The sequence below is a fragment of the Cupressus sempervirens genome, chromosome 3, assembly GCF_028749045.1.
Source record: "Cupressus sempervirens isolate cs-2001-9-10 chromosome 3, ASM2874904v1, whole genome shotgun sequence".
Classification (NCBI taxonomy): domain Eukaryota; kingdom Viridiplantae; phylum Streptophyta; class Pinopsida; order Cupressales; family Cupressaceae; genus Cupressus; species Cupressus sempervirens.
Window position 1 is genome coordinate 1096620633 of NC_143120.1, and position 24664 is coordinate 1096645296.

Here is a 24664-nt window from a genome sequence, read left to right on the forward strand (position 1 = left end):
TTAACAGGGTTGGCTTTTCATGGGGCATCACTTCAAAAGAGTGAGAATGAGTAGCATGTTACTAGTGGTTTTTCCTAAATTGGGTTTCCACATTAAATCATTGTATCAAATGTGTTATTGAATCTGTTATGTTTCATGTTTACATTTTTACAAAGTTGATTTGATAGTAACCTACAAGTTTAAGTGATTCAATAATCTTATGGATGCATGCATGATAAAAATATTTTATGGATATGGGTTCACTAAGCTGTGAAAAGTTTCAATTGTACATCTGGACCTTGGATAACTTATTCACCCCCCTCTTAGTTATTCTAAAGAATTCCAACAATTGGTGTCAAATCCATCTACTTAAGAGGACTAGTTTGAAGATACTAGAAGCAAAAAGATCAAGGAGAGCTACCCAAGCTTAATAGAGACAACTTTCCTGTATGGAAAATTTTGATGAAGTTACACCTAGGAGGTCTTGGAGATCATGCACAATCTACCATTGGTGTTGAGCATGTTGATCATACTAGAGTCGTAATTGCTAAAGACCTAAAAAAGAAGAAAGAACACAACCAAGCAATGTTGGAGATTGCTTCTGCCCTAAGTTATGCCAAGTTTAATGATATCAAGGGTTGTGATAGTGCAAAAAAAATGTGGGATGCTCTACACACTATCTATGGAAGTGACAAAAATGTTCTAAGAGCCAAAGCCTAAAGTCTTAGAGGTAAGTTCGATGACATGAGAATGCAAGAAGTTGAGAATATTGCTCAATTTTACTCTAGGATAAAATATGTTGTTAATGCAATAAGAGGAGCTACTAGTAAAATAGATGATGATATTGTACTAAGAAAATTTTTGAGAACACTATTGCCTATTTATGCTATTAGAGTTTTTGCAATACAAGAACTAAGATGTATGCCATGAAATGATCTAACTCTTGAAGGTTTGGTAGGTAGGATCATTACTTTTGAGCTATCTAATTTTGATAATTGCAAACCTAAAAATATTGAACCTACTTTTAAAGCTAAGTTTTCATTAAAGGAACCTAATGAGAAAAAGAAGAAAAAGGTAAAATATTTGTCCAGTGATAGTGATACAGATGAGGAAGATGTAGATCAACTTGAAGCATTGCTAGCAAAGAGATTTCACAGAGGTAAAGACAAGTTTAATGGTAAGTTATCTATCATGTGTTTCAAGTTTCAATGAGGTTGGTCATATTGGTGCTAGATATCTAGAGAAGAAGAATTACATAGGTGGTGACAAGTACAAAAGTAGAAGAGATGAAGACAACAAAGATTACAAAGAGAAAGGCAAGAAGTCTTGCTACATTGCTAAAGAGAAAACTAAAGATGGATCTAATGATCATGATGATAAAGTGGTGTATGTTGCAATGAAGGATGAATTTGATGAGGATGAGGCAACTGCACTAGTATCTTGTGTGAACAAGAATGACAGATGGATCATTGACAGTAGGTGTTCACATCACATCATTAGAGATAAAAATCAATTCATTACCTTGAATTATTATGATGGAAATAGTGTAAGGTTTGGCAATGATGCACCATGTTTGATAAAAGGAAAAGGTTCTATAAACTTACAGAAAAGATTTTATGTGACAATGCTTATTATGTTGAAGGACTTAACTATAATTTGTTGAGTGTGTCACAACTAAACAATTTAGGCTGTAAGGCTGAGTTTGAAAACAAGATTGCTAAGATGTATGATACTAATGGAAAAATAATTGGAAAAGGTGATCAAACTAGAGGTAATATATTCTATATTGATATAAAGGATGCTACTTGTTTAATTGTAGAATTTTATGATGTGTGGCCATGGCACAAGAAGTTATGTCATGTTAATTTTGATAACTTGATTAGTATCAGTAACATGAGAAGAGTAAGAGGTTTGCCTAAGTTGAAGAAGCCTGATAATATAATTTGCAAACAATATTAGTTAGGTAAAATGACAAAGTCAAGTTTTAAGATTAAGACTCATACCTATAAAGGAATATTAGAGATTGTTCATACTAACTTGTGTGGACCAATTGAAGTGCAAAGCTACAAAGGAGATAAGTACATTATGCTACTTGTTGATGATTATTCTAGAATGATGACTATTATGTTTCTGAAACATAAATTTGATGCTTTCCAAATGTTTAAGTGGTACTTAGCAAGAGTTGAGAAGGAAATAGGTAAAAGTCTAAAATGTTTCAGATCTAACAGAGGAGGAGAATTTACATCAAATGAGTTTGAAATGTTTTACAATGATAGAGGAATCAAAAGACATACATTTTCACCTAGGACCCCTCCACAAAATGAAATTGTTGAAAGAAGGAATAGGTTTCTAATGGACTATGCTAGAACACTCATGATGGAGAAAAATGTTACTTCAAAATACTGGAGAGAAGCTATGAGTACAATTTTCTATACCTTGAACCATGTGCAAGTCAAGAAAGGTACTCATTCAACACCTTTTGAACTATGGTATGGATACTCACCGAATGTAAAATATTTTAAGGTATTTGGAAGCAAGTATTATATTCTCAAAGATTTCAGGAATGGTAAATTAGATGCAAAAAGTGAAGAAGGTATATTTCTTGGTTATTCCACAAGAAGTAAAGCTTATAAGTATTTAAATACTAACACTAACAACGTTGTGGAAAGTGCAAATGTGAAATTTGATGAATATACAAAATTATATGAGGTTGAACCTATGAAGGAAAAAGATGAATACAAATAATTTGTATATTTTTATGAAGGTATGCCTACAGATGGAGATCTTGTAAATCAAGTTGCAAACCAACAAGAAGTTTCAATTATTGTCGAGTCACATACTATGAGTATTGAGTTGCATTTGGGAACTGAGCTAGATTCAAGTGTCAAGTTACATAATTAAGTTCAGGCACATTTTGATTCTAAGATGAGTGTACATGAAAGAGATGTTGAAATACTTGTCAGAGATGTACATAGTGATTCAAAAGTTGATAGACCAAGTGAAGAAACTAGACTAGAACCAAGATTGTCTAAGTATGTCAAGAGACATCACCTTGCTACACAAATCATTGGAGATAAAGATACTACACCAATGACAAGAAATAAGTTGAGAAATGATACATGTTTACTGAGCATGCAACAACCCAAAATAATGAAAGATGCCTTAGAAGATGTGGATTGGAGTAAAGCCATGGAAGAAGAGATTAAATAAATTGAGAAAAACAAAACACGGAGTCTAGTTTCTAGACCAGAAGATAAAAATGTGATTGGTACCAAGTGGCTATACAGAAACAGGTTAGATGAAAATGGTGAAGTCACAAGGAATAAGGCAAGATTAATTTGTAAAGGATATGCACAAGAAGAAAGGATTGACTATGGATAAACATTTTCCCCTATTGCAAGACTGGCAGGAGTAAGAACTCTACTTGCTTACTCTGCATACAAAGGTTTCAAAGTTTATCAAATGGATGTTAAGTTTGTATTTCTAAATGGTATATTAGAGGAAGAAGTTTATATAGAAAAACCAGAAGGATTTGTTGATGTTGACAAAAAAAATATGGTATGTAGACTTTACAAAGCTTTATATGGTTTGAAGCAAGCACCAAGAGCATGGTATGAAATGCTTCATAAGTATCTTGTGAAGATTGGATTTGAGAGGACTGGTGATAAAAAAAAATTGTACTTGAAGAAAAAGAAAGTCAAAGGTATTTTACTATCTAAATTTTTTTTTGATGATATCATATTTGGAGGTCAAGATACTTTATACTTTTGCAAATGAAATGAAGAAAAAATTTGAGATGTCTATGTTTGGAGAGATCAAGTACTTTGTGGGTTTGCAAATACATCAAATGAAATATGGTATATACATCACTTAGTCAAAGTATGTTAAGGAGATATTGAAAACTTTTGGATTGGAGGATTCCAAGCCCGTAAGCACACCTATGGTGATAAGACATAAATTGTCAAAGAATGATGAGTTAGTTAAGGTGAATCAAACATTTTACAAGTCTATGATTGGAAAATTACAATATGTAGTACACAAAAGACTTGATATTGCATTATCTATAAGGATAGTTGCAAGATTGCTTGCTAATACCAGGGAGAATCATTTGATGGCAATAAAGAGAATAATGAGATATTTGAAAGGAAAAGAGGGCTATGGTCTATACTACAAGAAAAAAGAAAATTTTGAATTGAGAGCCTACACTAATGTTGATTGGGTTGGAAGTATTGATAATAGAAAGAGCACCGTGGAGAAGAATTTCTTAGGCAAAAGGCTAGTTACATGGACTAGCAAGAAACATAACTGTATATCTCAATCTACTGTTGAAGCTAAATATGTTATTGTTGCAGAAAATTGTACAAACATTGTATAGATCAAATAACTACTCAAAGGTATGAAGGAATAAATCACTGAACTTGTGATACTTTATTGTGATAATACAAGTTCTATAAATATATCAAAGAATCCTATTATGCATACAAATACTAAGCACATTGTAATCAAGTATCATTACTTGAGAGAGTTAGTTCAAGATAAAGTGGTGAAGATGGAATATGTTAACACAAAAGAGAAAATAGCTAATATCTTCACAAAAGAATTACCTAAGGATGCTCATGAGTATCTAAGAGGTAAATTAGGGGTCATACCCCTCTCAAAGGCTATCTAAGAAGCATGAGAAGTGCCCTACATCAAACAAGCTGATTTATGTTACACATTGATGTAGTGGATCTTACTTTAAGAGATGCCTAAAGTAATAAAAAAGATTGAACTACAAATTAGTCACAAGCTGGGTGATCGAGAGAGAAACTAAGAATGTTCATATGTGCATATTAAAGATGACAAGTCTTTGGCATTATTGTCAAAGAGGGAGATAGTTTACTAGAGGGAAATGTTGCTGAGGGAGAAGAGGGAGAAATCATGATTTTGCTGAAGGTGATAGAAGATACAGATAGATGAAACATGGAATATCTACTCAGAGGGAGAACATGTATCTATTGATTACATCTACCTAGTAAGAGGGATTTAATGTTAAGGGAGATATAAGGAATGATCAAGAGGGAGTCATAAGGATGAGTTGATTGATTGTCTGTTGGTTAGAATAGAATTTTGTAACCTCTTTAGAAGATGGAAGTTGTTGATAGAGGGAGAGATTTCAATACAAAGAATTATTTTCTTTTTGGTATTTTGTTGGTTATACTGATTAAGTTTTGTTAGTTTAGTTTTCCATCAATGCTAAAGAGGGAGATTACTGAAAAAAAATTGATACAAGTATGATAAATGTATTTCAATCATTGTTTTGTCATTGATGTCAAACTTGCTACTTGCTAGAAAGAAAATTGCTTATATGATTTGAGTACTATCATTTGCTTGATTGATGAAGAGGATTTGATCAAATGAGGTAACAATAAAACCTAGAGGAAAGGTTAATTTGTGATATGAAAAAGGAGTACAAGGTGTTGGGACTCAAAATTGAAGCCCTGATTTTGAGAACCATTCTAAAATTCAAGCCCTACAAGCATGTTTTATTGCATGTATACCTAGCTGTCTGTTTGAGGCCTAAGAGGTTTTTAATTCTTCTAACACCTTGCATTCAACATATCCACTCATCCAATGAAGATAAATTTCCATTCTGATTCATTCTGTGTTCCATTTTGAGCAATGTCCAAATCTGCATTTTTGCCTAAGTGTCAAACAGTGACAGGAGGCCTTATTTGCAATTGAATATCTTTCACCTAGTTATGTTTCATGACTCATCACTTTGGGAGTGTTTAATATCCATACTAGAGGACCTATGTTTAAGATTTTGAGTCATTTTGATATGTTTTGTCTAGGTTTTGAACCCCTCAAAGTCAGTCATTTATTGTTGTCATGCTGATGCAAATTGTTCAAAATTCTCGGAGGCCTTGTTTGACTTGTTATAATTTTGACCTAGTTAACTAAAATGAGAAAATCCATTTTGTATTCCATTCTAGAGATCAAAGACCTATTATTTTTGAAATTTGAAGTTATGATGAACCCGTTTGATCAGTTTTTGAACGAGATTCCAAATGCAATTTGTAAAGTTTTACTGGTGTCTTTAAATACAAATTGGTTGATACCCCTATTTGGGATGTCATAACTCTGAATACATAATAGGTGAGGTCAAATGGATTATACCATTGTGTTGTACTCTAAAATTACTAAGTGTGTCAGTTTGTAAGCCTTAACAAATTTGTTTACACACTTTCCATTTTAGAAAATCATTTTTCTGCTAATGTTTCCAATCCTACAAATTTGAGTGGCCCACTTTGACTGCTCACCAAATGTGCCCAGTTATTGATCATGAGCCCAAATCCTAGATTTATACTCTCCTCATGATAGTGAACCAATTCCCCAGTTTTTGTCTCCCAATTCCCAGTTTTTGAAGCCAAAACATAATGTGACTTATTGTTTTCTAACATGTTTGTTTGTAGGTAGTTCTGAGAAGGAAACTTCGATGGTCAATATATTTTGACTGAGTGATCATTTGACTGAGTGATCATCATGACACAAGATTTGGTAGGGTGCAAGAATGCTGAATAAAGAATTAGTGCATATGACTTTAGAGCTTAGTCAAATATTTTTTGTTAGTTTTTAATGCCAGTTAGAGGACCCTTTGGCATGAAATTGGTAGTTGGCAAAAAAGAGTTAAAATGAGTTTTAAAGTTGTTCACTGGTCAAACTTGATTCTAATCAGTATGACAGGTTCAACAAGCCAGTTTGAAATGTTCAATTTCAAAGTAATTTCATCATATTGGTAGGACATTGGGAATTGAAGGTGTTTAAAAAGATATTATAATCATTCTTTTCATGTTGGTGCTTTGACATATGAACATAATCTTTTGAAATTAAATTGGTGTGTTATTATTCTTGAAGAAAGGGAAATGAGGATGGTTGGGCCTTCACACACTAAATTCTAATGACATAAGTGTTTCCAAAGATGTTAAAAAGGAGGGTCTTGTTGGCTCTTTGGCAAGAAACTGCAATGATAGGTGGTCTTGGTAACAATTTTTTTCCCCTAAAAGGTACTGGTGTGGCAATAAGATCAGTCTAGTGCACCATTTCCTTGATGAGTACTTTTCTCATGGCAATGATTTGTCAAATGATTCATGTGTTACACCTAGTCTTCTATATGGTGATTACATTTTGGCAGAAGTTTGATTGATTAGCATTCAATCGAATCGATTGGTGGCTATCTCTCCATAGTCTAGTGGCATTAACCATGCAAGAATCAACCCATTAGACCAATTTCATCGTCATGTTTCTATTAATTGATGGTTGGTATATTCAATACATCATTTGTCATATGTGTTGTAGCATTGATAGCAAAGTTTTCTCTAATTGTTGCTTGTGTAAGGAGGAGATACACTTATATATATATAAAACTACACATATCCATGAACTAATTCCACAATAGGAAAGAAAGAGCATTTGGATGGGACCTAAATGTTGTGGGATGATGGGGAACATGGTGAATGCCTCCTTCACATTGTGTGCAGCTTCCATGGCTTTAAGTCGCCTCCTCCTTGCAAAATTTCATACATCCGCAATGTATTTGAAGTCAACTACGTGCCTTTTGCAAAACTTGGCGACCTCAAAGTATGGAGTAAAGTTAAGAATTATAACTTCTCTTCATGCGACCTATTCCAAATCTATAGTGATGTTGCTGTGCCATTTCAAAGAGGATCTATATTTAGTTTTTTCCCCATCATAAGTACGTTGGAAATTTTGCACAGGAGGGTTAAGGGAGGTCAGATTCGCAAGTCTTAAACCAAAGGAGATTTATAGTAGATTGTGAATTTGAGTTGTTAGAAAAAAAGCTCTGATGCAGCTTGATCACTGTTGAAAATGATTCTAGAGGCATATAAATCATTGCCAATAGATTCGTATGAGATGGCATAATGCAAAGTCTCCCCTAGAGGATGTATTACCCAACAAATTGGAAGGGGGTCCAGGTAATAACGATAGAGTAAGGGGAAATCTGCCTGGTGCCAAGCATGATTAGAGAATAGAGACATCTTTGAAAGTTATTTGAGAATTGGAGAAGACAAATCACAGTTACATACAGGGTCCTTGCTAAATGAAGGAATATCATAAAATTTAGAGAAACACCATTTGGAAAAGAATGAATTACGACAACCTCAAGTGAAGATGCCCAAATCTATAGGAAAGAGGATGTGGCATGAGTGCCTGTAAATGAATTATGAAGAGAAACCATTTTGTATGGAGCAAGAACTGCCACCTCCACCCACATTGTTAAAGCAAATAAACCGCTGGATGTGCAAAAGTAGATCATGGTGGTAGGTCACCACATTGATTTTCTTACCTTGGTCTCATGGCACAGGTTGTCTTCCAGTAAGTTGCACCATATTTTATTTCAATCTGCAATCTATCAAATGGAGGATGTGCATGCTGAATGGGATGCTTTTCTAATATGTTTGCAGTGATTGTTTGAATGTGGAAGCCCAATCCAAAAGCATCACCAAAATTTTCAGCTTTGGACTACTTTTTTTTCATCATAGATCACATGCATCAATTCTTGTGAATCATTATTTTGAAGTGGTATATTAAATAAAAGAATGGATAGTGTAGTGATTTGGAATATTTTCTCATGGTTATGACGAAGAGGGGGCAATATTTCTCACGCAGGGGATAGCATCAAAGCCTTGAGTCAAGGTTCTTTGGTAGTGGATTATGTAGAGATGGCAGTGCTTATAATAGGCAAGAGATATACAAAGATGTTTTTGTCCCACATTGTGGAGGGAGTTCTTTGCAATGATGTTTTAATATACGACTACGCAAGCGCATAGTTTTTTAAGAGACAACTTTTTAAGCCTCAAGAAGTTCCTGTGGTGGGCCCAGCCTGATGACCATAAATAAATTTTGAACAATGTGCTCGGTGAGATGGATAGTGATGTCAATGATAAGTGGAAATCTGACCAATTAAAATGTGATAAGTGGTGGTATGGTGGACAACTCATAGTGACACGTGACATAGGACTTTCAATCTAGCATGAATTTTGAGGTGCTAATGTGGCATAGTGTGTCACATGTCAGAAGGGTGCATTCTTGCATACACAGTCAACATCTGGTGACTATGCATGCAGGGAAGTACCTAGCTACCACGTAGCAGTGGGCCTTGAGTGGTGGTGACATGGCAGGCATTAGGTGGAGGATGATGTGGTGCTAATCAGGATAGTTCGAGAGCTAATGAGAAGTTGCCATGTGGTAGTGTGATAGGTAGGGCCAATCAGAGGGTGCCACATGACACTTGGTGTTAGGTGACAATGCAAAGGTCTAACCAATGAGATTATGACACATGTTAGCTTGATCAAAATAGATTTGACCCGACTAGAAAAAGGTGGAAAAATCCAAAATGATAGAGATTCAATATTTTATTGTTTTATCCAAAAATCACGTGCAAAATTTTTAAATTCAAAAGTAATATAAGCTAAAGTTTTAAATTTTAGAATATTTTAAATCTTTGAGAAATGAAATTCAGTCACAAAGCCATGATTGAGGCATGATTTTCAAAATGGTATTCTGGGCATTTCCGGTAAGAAAATATAGTGATATTATATATTGTTGAAATTGGGAGAGAATGAACTTTCTATTTTTGGAGTTTATTTTCACATAGGAAGCCATCTACTCAGGTTATACAAGGTTGTGTCATAGATACTTAATTTGCAACCACATTTAGATTTTAGGGGTAGAAAGAGGAGAGATGTTTTACAACTGCAAAGAATGAAGATTCAAGTGGACACATGTCACTTCCAGATCAGATCTAAGACTTCATTCCTCTCCTATATATCTCTCTTTCTGATTCATTATAAGGGTTCCAGTTTTGGAGAAAATTTCTCACTGCTGTGCTACCGTGTGTTGGCAGTTTTCACTGTGAGAACATAGGTTCCAATTTTGATGTGTTTTCATCACTATGATACCACATTCTTCAACATATTTCTCTTGTATGAACATCAATAGTTAAGCTAATATAGCTAGTTTTGATTTTTTTAGTGGTTTTATGAATTGTTTTACATGCATCTAAATGTATAGTTTCAAAGAAATAAATATAATGAGTAGGAATCTCCTTAGTTTCATTTTGATTCTCATCTCCTATCTCTGTAATATGCAATCTTATGTGTTTTAGGCATAAAGAACTGAGACCCATTTGCAACCCCTTAAGGTTGTATGTTTGATATATTTTACTATTGGAACAAAAGGCCAAGTAAATGCTTGATGTATTTGACAGGGTTACTGGTTATTGGAGAGGGATATTTCATGAGAATGAGATCTTTATGAAAACCGATGTCTGATTCACAAAGTGATAAGATAGATCTAATATCTTGATGTATGGAATATGTCACTGGTATCATAGATGTATGTGTGTGATTCATGGAATTTCCCAATAGATAAGGCATTGATCAGCTATAGGATCAACTTGTTCTTACTATTACATATTTGGAGTTTTGCTAAAATCAAAATCATTAATAAAAATCTTTTTCCCTTTCATGTTGAAGGAATTGAAAAGAATTGCCCTCTTTTAGCTTAGCAATTTTTTAAGTTATGTCATTAGTTATTTCATGTCTAAGATCTTCGCATAAGTATTAGAAGATTAAGGGTTTTATATGCTTTGTTTAGATTAAGTCTATGCTTTTGACAATTAGTACTATATGAAGAATCTAATAGGTCCACCCACCTAGGTTTTGAAGAGCCTAAAGTAGAAGAAGGGTTTAGCCTTATAGTTGGCCTAGTGTCTAAAAGGGTATGTTGAAGATGGGAAGTAGCTGCTCCTAGATGTATCTTGTTCTCATCGGGGTAATTTAAAACTGAGATGTTTCAAAACACCAACACAAGGATCAATTAAGACAGTGATATTATAGTGCATTGATAATCTACTTAAGGTTACAAAGGATGGTTACATTGATTAAATTTAGAAGAACAAGTTAAACAAAGTTTTTCTGCCAAGCTTAACAATATGCACAGTAGGTGCCAAGCAAAGTTAGTGTAAGCCAACTAGAAAATTAGTTGGATCCAAGCAAAGTCAATTTTAGTAGAAGTTGAGTGACAAAGTGTAAGTCGAGTAAAGTTTAGTTGATGTCGAGCACCAGTAAACTTTAGTTCATGCTGAGTGACTTGCTAGTTGATGTCGAGAAATGCATTATGTGTGAAGCACCAGAATCTAGTTAATGCAAAGTGTTAGCATTATGAGAAAGATTGAGAATTTGATAAATCTAAGCTGGCAAGTTTGATTTCTTGGATTGTGTGCACCATATGGAAGATAAGCTTGATGAGCTGGTGGCACAAAATTCATGGTGAACCATTTTGAGGCAAATTTAAAGAGAATTGAAGGGGAAGTTTCTAGAAGGGAATGAAATGAAATGATGCGTAGATTCATTGAATCCTACCTAATTCAACCTAATTCTAAAATGGACGATGGAGTATGAATGAAAAAAGATCTTAATTTTCTATTTATAGAGATGGCTAGTCAAAAGTAAAGGTTGTCATGTGCGAGAACCTAAGGAAGACAAGAAGTTTAGGGTATTACTTCATTCAATGACCTAAGGAAAGAGACTGCATTGGAAAGAAAAGCAAGAAGGCTTAAGAGTATAGATGTTAGAAGGGTGAATAAGCTATTAGAGTTGAAGTGTGTGAAAGCCAAGAAGAATGGAGGACTGAAACAAAGATCTATAATATGCAAGTGTGTTGTAAGTTGTTATCAGATCACACCTTACTATTACTTTCTAATTATTGTACCAGTCTAGGGTAAATCCTTTGGATTAAGGTTGACCTAATAGTCATTTGTAAATCCTTTAACTGGATGACATTCCAAGTGAATGATCTAAATTCCTCTAACAAGGCTCACTCCTAATAGGGTGATTAAAATCCTTTAACCGAGTCACATTTAATAGTGTGTATTGTAACCTTTAACAAGGTTGGCTTTTCAAAGGGCATTACTTCAGAAGAGTGAGAATGAGTAGCATGTTATTGGTGGTTTTTCCCAAATCAGGTTTCCACAATAAATCATTGTGTCACATGTGTTATTGAATTTGTTATGTTTCATGTTTACATTTCTGCAAAGTTGATTTGACAGTAACCTACAAGTTTAAGTGATTGCATAGTTTTATTGATGCATGCATGATAAAAATGTTTTATGGATATGGGTTCACTAAGCTATGAATTTTTTTAATTGTACAAGACCTTGGATAATTGATTCACCCCCCCTCTTAGTTATTCTAAAGAATTCCAGCAAACTATTGAAAGGTCATGGAGGTGATGAACGTGTATTGAAAGCTAAAGTTGATAGTCTCAAGGGAAAATATGATGAGATGAAGGTGCAAAAGGAGAAACCATAGCATAACATACAGTAAGGATATAATAAATTGTTGTTTCTATTAGAGGATTTAGAGGAAAGTTCTCATAATTATTACATGGAGGTATGCAATTAGAGTTTATGCTATTCAAGAATCAAGGTCAATTAGTTCTGACAAGGTCACATTGGATTCATCAATCAGTAAGTTGACTAAATTTAAATTAAGTAGTTATGATAATAGTCATCCTATTGTTGAAATTGCATCTCAAGATACTCTTAACATTGGTTCATCTAGGAAAGTAATATTTCTTGTTTATAGTTCATATGATTATGATTTTTTGATTTCTAAAGGGAAAGAGTTGGAAGAGATAGAAGCTTTAAAAGCTTAAAGGTTTCTTAAAGGAAAAAGTCCTATTTTGTATTGGAACGATAGACAAGTAGGTTACTTTGCACATAGGTTTCCTAGTAAGACCAAGAAGGATAATGAAGAGACAAAAGAAAGATTCAAGAAATTCAAGAACTTGAAATAGGAAAGAAATAAAATGTGCTACATAGTTAAAGATGAAGATGATGATGATTATAATACTAATGGAAATGAAGATGATGAGAAAATTTTATTTGTTATTGTAAATGAAGATCCATCTACCAAAAACAATAAAGCCATTAAAAAAAAGACTTTATCTCGAGCATTGATAGTAATAATGATTGGATCATTGACAGTGGTTGCACACATCATGTGACTAGAGATAAGGACAAATTTATAACAATAGAAGAATGTGATGGAGGCTCAATTAGATTTGGAAATGGATGCCTTATGTAATCAAAGGTAAAGGATCTATGGCTCTCACCAATAACAATACCTATGACTTGATGTCTATTGGGAAGATGACTTAAAGTACAACCTATTGAGTATATCTTCATTGAAAAATAAAGGATTCAGATTTTTGTTTAGTAACAAAAAATGCAAGATAGCAAGAAAAATTGGTAACTTGAATGTTACTAGTGAGTAGCCAAAAAGTAATATTTTCAAGCCAAATACTTCTTTTTGACATTTTTTAATTGCTAAAGTAGAAGAAATTTGGTTGTGGCATGAAATGCTTTGTCATGTGAACTTTGATAATATAATGAAACTTAGTAAGAAGAAAAGTGTTAGAGGTATAACAATTTTGGCCAAACTGGATAATGCAATATGCAAGGAATGTCTAGGAAATATGACTAGCTAAAGCTTTACTAGTAAGGTCTATTCTAATATAAAAAAAGAAGACTTGGTACACATAGATTTATGTGGTCCTATTAAATTGAAGTTTATCATAGTAATAAGTACTTTATTCTATTTTTTGATGACTACTCAAGGATGATGTATGTGATGTTCTTAAAGGTTCAATTAGAGGCTTTTCAAATGTTTAATATGTATATGGAAATAGTTGAGAAGGAAATAAGAAAAAGAATAAAATGTCTTAGATCTAACAGAGGAGGTGAATTGACTTCACAAGAGTTTAATGAATATTGTGATGAACATGTAATCAAAAGTCAATTGAATTTAGTGAGAACACCACAAAAGAATGGAATTGTTGAAAGGATGAATATGTATATTGTGGAATATGAAAGAATATTGTTGAAATATAAAGGAGTGGCACATAAATTTTGGAGAGAGCCAGTAAGTACCATTGTATGCATACTTAACTGGGTACAAATCAAGAAAGGCACATATAAGACACCTTATGAACTCTAGTATGAACACACACCTAATGTTATTTATTTCAAAATATTTGGTAGTAAATGTTATATTCAAGAAGGATGAATGGAAATTTTGATGGTAAAATGATGAAGGAACATTTCTTGGTTATTCTATCAAAAGAAAGGTTTACAAATGCTTAAATAAGAATACTATAATGATAGTTGAAAGCACAAATGTAAAAGTTGATGAATTCTCATTAAAGAATGAGGAAGTAAACATGAAGAAATCATAAGGATATAATGAACTCATATATTTTGAACCAGTGAAATTCGAAACAACACCACAAGTTAATGCTAGGGCAAGTAGTGCTCAACTGATAAATGAAAATCAAGTTGAAGCAAATGAAGGAAGCGATGAAATTAAGAATGTTGAACTTATTACCCCAAGGAATACAAGGATAAACTATAGCTTATCTTATATAGTTGGTGATAGGAATGAAGGAGTATTAACTAGAAGTCAGTTAAGAACAAGAGATACTACATACATTTGCTATCAGAGATGGAACCTAAGATAGTAAAAGATACTCTAAAAGATGATGAATGGATAACAACAATGAAGGAAAAAAATTGATCAGATTAGGAAGAACAAGACATGGTCATTGATACCTAGATCAAGCGATGAAATTAGTATAGGAACTAAATGGGTGAATAAGTTAAATAAGAATAGTGAAGTGATAAGGAACAAGGCAAGAGTAGTTTGCAAAGGTTATGCAAAAAAATGATTGGATCAAGGAAATACTTATGCACATGTTTCTAGATTGGAAGGACTCAAAATATTGTTAGCATCTAGACAAGGACCTAATCTGCACCAATGTTCTAAGAAATTTACTTTTTGTAGAATCTTTCTTTGGTAAATTGTCACCATAGGTGCTATCAAAAGTCATGTTTTCCCAAAAGTAACCATCAATATTTAAGAATTATGGTTGTCTCTTCTTATGGTGAAAATAAGGAAGATTATCATTGACTCCTATAAATTCCATTAGAGCATTGTCCTCAGGAAAAGGATCCATTTCAATTTTTGTGTCAAGATCCAAAATATATAGGTTAATTAGTTTTAAGGGTCCACTACAAATGCAATTAACATTCAAAGAAAATAGTGAGGGTTATTTATAAGGAGTGAATCCCAACCCATATGTATGTTTAGGAAATCTACTATTCAAACTATTGATCTTAGATTGGTCTTGACAAGTGAGTGTCAACACACTTAAGCTATTTACTCAGTTCATGCCAAACTAGTAATACATGTTGAGCACAACATGTGTATATTAGACCATGCCAAGTTACAATGAGTATCGAGTCAGTCATATGCTGAGTCACTTAAGTACCAAGCAGATAGACCATGCCGAGTGATTCAGGAGTTGAGTAAATAGTGTATGCTGAGCAATGTAAGTGTTGAACCATAGTATATAGAATAGTGCATGCCGAGCATTTGAGACTTCATATGTTGAGTAAGATAGTTTTGACATATTTTTTTGTAATGGAAAAAACAACTATGTAAACCATTTTTGAGCCAACTTAAGATTAAATTGTGATATTTTGGAGATAAGGACAAATCTCTATTTGGATTCCCTATGCAATTACATGCAGCCAATTAGAGAATGGGAAGGATTAAGTGGAAAAATGGATGAATCTCAATCATAGATTCATACCTAACCCTAAGCCACCAAAGTCTTCTTAAGGAGGATGAAGCCCTAAACTCTTTACAGATAGAGGAGTGAATAACATGGAATGTTTAATGAACTGAAGGAGTGAATAAGATAGTTTGCAAGTAGAGCATTCAAGGTGACTTAGAAGTTATGAAGAAAGAGAGAATTACATAATCTATTAGAGAAGAACAAAGGTTAGAGAAAAGGATGAGACATTGAGACATCTAATCAAAAAGGATCAAGAAGATATTGTTTAGAGGTGATATTTTATCAGGCAAGAAAGTGCCAACCACAGGATCTATGCTGAGACATTTTAATAGGTGATTTTAGTCAAATCTCTTAAGTAGAGTAGTCCTAATAGGCTGTATGAAATCCTTTATCAGGGTGCTTACTTAGTTGTAAGTTGAAGTCCTCTAACAAGGCACACTTTTAACAGGGTGAGACTTAACAACCTTTGCAAGCCTTTAACAAGGCAAACATTTCACAGTGTAGATCATGTTTCATGGTCAAAACATTGTAACCTTCATTAGATACACTTTATTACTATAGTAGTGAATATTTTTGGGTGTCATCCCAACCCTAGTTTTACCTTCTCACTTGGAGGGTTTCTGGGTAATCATATCTGGTGTTATGTGTGTGAATGATTACATGGTTATATAATTTAGATGTACATGCTTTACATGTTATTTCAGCTTATTCATTGAATGCATGCAATGTATGTTTGGTGAAATTTTTGATGGTTCCAAGTTTAAACTACTAATTCACACCCTACCCCCCCCCCCCCCCCCCCCCCTTTAGAAGATTACGTTTCCTATTGTAAGTCCAACACAAAGGAACTTGTATACCTTGTTAAAATTTTCCACAACCATTACCATTAAATCCATATTTATTTAATAAAGAGTAATTAGGGCCATAATAATGATCCATGTTTTTAGGATTTAATAATGCTTCATAAGTTTGTATATCATAACAATCAAGCTTGATAGCTTTCATGGTTTCTTTAATAAAAGAAGACACAAATGTGTTTTCCAACTCACCCAAAAGTGGAGTATATAATTTCTTTTCAAGGTCATCTTTCCTTTTGAAGTTTAAATCCAACACTATATATTCCCTAATAAATGTAGGGTTAAAATCTAGATTTTCCTAATCACCCTTAGAAATAGATGAAGAAGGATTTTCATTCTTTGTAGGTTCTTCTTTAGTTTTAGGTGTGTTAGGTTCATGTGTAGAAGAAGATTGAGCATATTCTATATTCTAGAAAGGATTAGGTTCATCATCGACTAAGAGTAAACATTAGATTATTGTGAACAAAATGAACCTTTTGATGAAGGGTAGAAGTAATGACATGCATAGAATGCAACCAAGGTCTTCCTAAAAGAAGGTTATAATTTAATGATCTAAGCATAATATGAATAAGGTTATCCAAGATGACATTATCAACCTTAATGGGTAATATAATAATGCCCAAAGTGTGTTTAGAAATGTGTTGCCCCACTTTTGTTTTCTAATCTATTGGAAAAAGTGAGCTATGTGTGTTTAGATGAAGTCTATTTTATTCCATGAATGTTTGAGTCTAGGTCTAGATTCCAAAAGGCTAGACAGTCTTTATCAGATTTTCCCAATACACCTTCTCTATCTACAAGTTGGGTGGGTTTTGATTTTGTCTTGTAATTTGTTAGGTAGGTTTAGCATCCCATCTAATAATTTTCACTCATTGTAGATGAAGCGTGCTCACTATTTCATTCTCATGCTCTTGAAAGTTCTCTAAAATTCACATGTCTTCACAACACTAGCTCATGACATATCAATGGTTGGTAAAATAAGCATTGACAGAAAATCCCTTGTTGCATTCTCCATGGCAGGTTTCCAACCCATGAAGGCAATTTTCCACAAAATAGATGAAAGTGAAATACAACATGCCAAGTGACATCCAAGTGGATCTATGCACCTTAAGTAAACATCATTAACAATCAGAAATATAGTTGTCAAAGATTCAACCAATAAGGAAGTGTTGGCAGAAAACCAAAAATTGCCTTCTCCTTGGTGGGTACCCAACCCATGAAGGCAATTTTTTGACTATGCAAAGGAATTAGGTTAATAGGTAAAATTTGGCTTCCAAAATCAATCTAGCACAAGTTAGGATGATATTGGATTGAAATGAACTATTACAGAAAGAAGATATGGTCAGGATATCACTTGGTGGATTTTCATCAATAGAGTACCCCAGGGGTAACTTTTCAAAACTAAAAGGAAAATGGAAAAGTGAATAACATGTTAGTGGAAAGTTACCATTATATCCAACAAAATAGTGAGAATACTTTTAAATTTCTATTGAGTTTTTACATTTGCTCTTTAATAGGTATTTCCTTAAATTTCACTCATATTTCCTTAACGGATTAATCAAGGTCCTTGTATAAAAATACACAGGCAATTGAATGAGTTACCTCATTTCCTTGATTTCTCACTTTACCAATACACATAGCTTTTGAAAGCCAATGATTGTAGTGTTCATTGTCTTATTTATTTTTTGATTTGAAATCTCATTCATAAGCTATGGCCACTAAGTTCACAGGTTTTAATGGTTTGACTAGGATCAAGTCTCAACTACAGAATTTCACAGAAACATCCCTCCATTTCTATGATATGGCAAACTTCCGAAGGACAGTAAAATTTGAACACATCCATCCTATCACTGAGAAGCTTCAAGGATGTGGTTTGGTTGAAGCTACTAGTTTCCTGGTTGAAGTTGAAGTCCTAGAACTCATTTATGAATGTATCCACCATTACAATCCAGAAACCAAGCAGATGATTCTGCCTGATCACACCATATTAATTTCAATCAATAGACAAATGATGGTGAATTTTCTTCATGTGCCAGAATGGGAGGAGTTTTCTGACATAACTGCTGGTGGAATTGTTTCAAAATTATCAATGAAGAAGATGATTTGGAGAAAGGAGATCATGTGAACATGGTTCTAGAAGTTACAAAGTGATAAGAGAAAATTCCCCAAAACTTTGTTCAGAACCAACCTCAAACTGGGGATAATTGACATTTTGGTTCTTCTGCATAGATTGAGAGGTGAAGTAGAAGCCCTAAATTTTTTTGAACAATACTTCTTTTTAGTTTAGGTTATATATTGATTGGACGCAAGAGGTAAGTGAGATTCTATCCAATATCCTCCAAGTGGCCAGGTTTTACAATTCATTTTATATCTCTTCATTCCTTATTTATATGTTGGCATCTTTGCAATTATGACATGGTCTTCCATGCCTAGACGAATTCCCTAATGATGTCAAGTCCTATGAATTTTATCCATGTCTCTAGCTACATAATAGTTATGCAGATTATGTCAAAGTGAATGATGCATTTACTATGAGAATTTGTAGGGAATTGCAAGGATGCCCATAAAGGATAGTCTCCCCTAAATCCATGGCTGCCATCAGTCATTTTGGTTGTTATTATATTCAATTCTCATCTTTTTCTTACCTGTGTCTCACAGATTCCAATGGATTTCCTCTGAAGCTGCCAAGATATTCGAATGACATGATAGTTTTTGTAGAGATCATTCAACAAGATCTGCAGGTGAACACTTTAAGTGGAAGTCTCAAGAAGAAAGGATATGAGTTCCCTATGGAGGTTGGATTATTCAGTTGTGACACCCAATTTGATGCCAAGAATATGATGAAGGTTTTTGAGAAGAAGTACAAGCTATATATGTATGAGTTCTTGAGACCTATGTTCAACTTGATGGATATGCTAAGGATGTTCTACATATTGGGAGTGTAATAAAACATGTCGGCACAATTGAAAAATACTAGGCTGATTACAAAGATGAATTTGAAATCTGTGATCGTGCTTTTGCAAGATTGGCAATAGATCAAGTTAAGCTATACCAGGTAAATGTAGATGTGAATGTAGTTGAGGATGATGGTTAGAATATGTATAGCATGACTTATTTGACCAAGTAAAGGAATAATCCTATAACCTCTAAACAATTTGTAGATGTCGTAGAAGACCTAGACATGATGATGGCAAGAATGTACAAGAGGACTAAGAACTGGGTCCAGTGGACCACAACACGACAAAGTAGAAGAAAGGTGCATCCACTCAACCCTCCCCAAATGTAGCAATAATGTCCTCATCCCCTAGTGGCACTTCAGGGATAGCTCCATCACTCACGCAAGGCCCATCTCAACCAAAGGGTGGAATCAATCAACCTCTTGACAAAAACATTCCTTTGGATAAAACTTGTTAGGATGGTTCAATACTTGTAATTGGTATAGAGGCAGAAGCCAAGAAGAAGAAAGTAGAAGAACTAAAAGACACTATAGTTGCAATGGTCTTCCATCCCATAGCAGTCCAATCCCATCTATAAGTGTAACACTACTCTTACCAAGTAGTCCTTGAATTCAAGTGGTTGACCTTGGAGATGGTGGGATCAATGAAAGTGAATCCACAGAGTCAGATGAAGCAGTAAAGAAAGCATTCAAAGTAGAGAAGATTCTCGAATCTTCGAAATTCATTTCCCCTGCTTCAGGAAATCCTTTCTCCTCATCTTCAAAGGCCTTAACTCCAATGAAGAGGAAGATATTTAGTGTGGACATGCTAGGGACCACATCCAAAGTAATCATCACCAAATCATGGCTTGAGAATACTTTGGATAGAAAGAGGAAGAGGATAGAAGATGGGGTTCTAAGCAAAAAGACTCTCTCTCTAGCCATCCACTCTAGGTTGACATTGAGAAAAGTGAAGAAGCATAAGACTTTGTCTATCCTTAGCTGAGATCTAGACATGGGACACCTAACTATGGAGATTGTCAAGCCCATCAAAGAAGCTAGGATTGAAGACTTAACTACAACTAACTTCACATTATAGTCTCTAGATCTAAGAGAGGTTAGGTATGACACTAAAGTGGGCTTATGGAAATCAACTAATGAAGTGATAAAATAATAACTTGAAGGTCTCAAGCTTGCCAAATGTAGGATGAAGGTGGAGATCCATGAGCTCAACTACTTCATCAAGGAATTAGTTGCCCCGTTAGCAAGTATTTTGGGGGTATCACCTACTACTGATGCTATAACTACATATATTTAGGGCATCATCTCTCAGCTGCAAGGGGATGAGAATTTTGGGCAAATCGATAGGAAGTGGAATGAAAAGCTCAAGTCTGAAGGGCTTATGGTTATAGAACAATTAGGCAATGTAGTATTGAGGCTTGAGATAGAAAAAGATAACATCCTATCTAACCAAGCTACCCTATTAGTAGAAAAGGAAAAGAGTGAAGATTGCACCTCCCTCATACATATGATCATCAAAATATTGGCTAAGGAGGCATTTGAAGCCAAGATTTTATAGAAAGGAGATGAGCCTATGTTTGAATGGCAACAGAGCTTGCAATTCAAAGTTGACATGATCTCTATAGCAGAGGAAGGGCTATAAAAGACAAAGAGCAAAGTTAAGGAGGAACAAGATAAGGATTATGAGTTGTGGAAAGGCCTAGACACTAACTCTCAAACAAGTGGACTAGGGAAAGGAGTAGGAGGAGTTGCTGTTATGTAAAAGACTTTCTCTAGTTACTTGGATAAATTAATAGAGAAATCTACTAGCCATCAAGATAGAGTGTCAGATCTCCAATAGCTTGGTGGATACATACACATGGTGATAGAGAAAATGAAAGAGTTGTTGAGTGCAATCAAGGACTTGGCTAGAGAAAACTCCAAGTGGCTCCTCAAATACACCAACACCCACATCCATAGACATGAGGAGCTCATTCCAATCATCATCACTGCCAAGGCCTATAAGGAAAAATTAGAGAAGGGGAAGAAAGTGAAATGATATTTCTCCCACTATTTTGTATTCTAATGTGAAATTGTAACTGATAATTGGCTCCTTGCCATTTTTCATTTTTGAGGAGATGAATTGATTCAACTACTTTTTGTAACAGTTCATCTCAAAATCCTCTATGTACTTGACTAAAAAATTAATGAAAGGTCAGCTAATTTTTGGTGTGAGATACTTCATATTGCATAGGCAAATTGAATGTGTTTTGTATCAATTATTTACTATTCCATTGCTTGTCTTAGTTAAGTGTCTCTTTGTGTTGAAGTGAGCTAATGAACAAACAAAGCTTTGTTCCCCTATTTAACACAACAAATGAAAGATAATCATAGTATTGTTTGAGGTTAAAAGATATTCTTTCCAGTATTATTTCTTAAGCTATTTCCTTGCATTTTAGAGTTAAAAGCATTATGTAAAAGCATCTAATTCATATAAATAGAGCTCATTATTGTATTAGAAGATTTTATAGGTTCATTAGATGTGTGGATTCATGAATTTGGTTAGTACTAAGACCCAAATCTTAGCCCAAGTTAGTTCTTGTCTAGGCCTAACTTGGTTTTCCTTTCATGTTCTCTGGTCAAGAACAAACACCATCTTAGAATTAGAAACAAATAAATTCATTGGAAATCACAAACGCAAGGGAGATGTGCTTATAAATTCAAAGGGAAATTATTCATTCAGTTATGGTTTCCCAACTGTTGTAATCAGTCATTGTTCATAAGTATTGGGTATTTAAAGAGTTGATTAAAATGAACAATCTGTTTACCAATAGATTTTTGGCAACTCCGTTGGGGAAATGAATAGTCGCTAGACTAGAACACCTATAACATGAAGAGAGATGGTGCTACCTCATGAGAACATATTTCCCATACTCCAACCCAACCTTAGATTCCAAGATAACCAGGAAGATATGATCTCATCTTTGAATACATTTGTCTGGAGGTATAGGAGGAACGTGAAATAGTATAGAAATGCTAGCTAAGTGCTAGTAGAAGAAGAAGAAGCTAGAGTTGACGCATAGGATATAGAGATGGCTTTAAAGAGCACAAAGTTGAGCAAAATGTAAAGCTCAAATGCAAGATTAATTTGGAATCCTGGACCAAAGAAGATTCCTCAGAAGCACCAAAGATCAAGGTAGGCAAGACCCTATTTTTGAAAAGCTTACAGAACTTGGCTTTCCCATCCTAGAAACACCTTGATGAAAGGTTGAAAAGAAGACTAGGAGAAGGCCATCTTCACCCCCCCAAAAATCAAAATTCATCACACACTACTTGTTAGGTATTGGCTTTAGATGTATTAGTTACTCCTCTAGTTGTCAATTTTTTGCCATACCTTGCTAGGACAATTATGGATGCTCCCTGGGCCACAATGATTGGTCTACTACATCTCACAACATATCATCCACTCCCATCTGGTTGAAGAAAGAAATTCTCCAAGTTTTTAGGTGATGGGAAGGTTACTATTGATGAACACATTAAATCCCTTTTTGTAGCAACTCATATCTTGGGAGTGGCACACGAAGACGTAATTGTAAGACTATTTGTAGAAACTCTAATAGAAAGTACAACAAATTGGTTTTATCATTTAAATGATTTCAAAATCACAAAGTGGACTATGATGAGAATGACCTTTGAAACAAGATTCAAAACCACAGAAGATGAACATGTTCTTCTGACACAATTGACTTCCATAAAAACAAAGCCTTAGTAAGTATGAGGGATTTCTTTGCTAACTTTAATAGGATCACTAGCAGAATCCCTACTACTGATAAACCTACTATAGGTAATCTAAAATCCTTCTTCATAAGTGTGATGCCACCAAATATCAACTATGATTTAACGAGATCTCATCCCATAGATTTGGAAAACACCTAGAAGAAAGCAGTTGAACTAGAAGATGACATGATCTCTGCTGAAAAGTGGAAATGATAATTTCAAACCAAGGAAAGTACTAGTAACACCACTTTGTCTGATGAAATGTTTCAAAAATTATCAATGAACTAGTTTCTATGAAGAGGCAACTCCCCAGATTCAATAATTCATACCAACGAAATTTCAAAATTAACCTAGGAGGAATATTGATGGGAAAACTCTATAGCTTACTAGTTTGCAATAGAGACTGGCTATTGAGGCCACACCAAAAAAGGGGAATATGTGTGTTTTCCATTTAATAATGGATCATGATAATGAAAGTTGTCCCAAGACCACCTATATGATGTAGTTGTTATCCACTAACAAGCTGAATGTTGTAGCCTCTAGTCCAGAGTTAGATTTCTATTTGAATGGTGACTCTAGAAATTTATTTTTGGAGTATGAGTCAGACTTACAAGGATCAGGTTAATGCTATGCTACTATTGATGGGACCTTGCATACAATGTTGACTGGAAGCCAAAAAAACAAGAATTGGATTTCAAGTCATCCTCTAGGTGGTAATGATGCTTCTCCTTCAAGCACTAGTAATGTTGATCAAGGAGCCAATGTTCGTTAGTTGGGAAAGGAAAATATCTCTTTTGATTTCATTCAATTTTGTAAAGACTCTAGAATTCAAATTTCCCCTATAGAATACCTAAAATCCCATCCCTCTGAATTAATAAGATTTGTAGATTATTACAAAGGGGAAGATGTAAACCTGAATCACAATGCTACGACTATAGAGGAAGGTGAGTCATTAACATCTTGTCTTTTTGACCAAGAAGAATCCATAGTCTTAACAACCTTTCCTAGATAGAAACATGATCTATTTTATGTGTCACTATACATAAATGGGTGCAAATTAAGTGTATAATTGATTCAAACACTTTAAACAATGTGTTGCCCTACCCCATAGCTAGGGCTCTAGACCTTACTCTTACTAAGGTCCATGGTAGGTTTTATTCCATGGATACTAAACAAGTCCTACTGCTTGGGAAAATCAAGACGCTCAAGTAGTGTTGGTCTCTCACCTAGAAAAGAAGTTACTGGTGACTATCCTAGTCATGGACATTCTAGCCAACTATAGTTTACTTTTGAGCATAAGCTTTTGTAGAAATCTAGGTGGAGAAATAAAATTGGACTTGGTCTTAGGTGATGATACCCACAAGAAGCAAGAAAGTAAAATTGGAACCTGAGGAGAAAGCCAAGTTTACAATTCTAA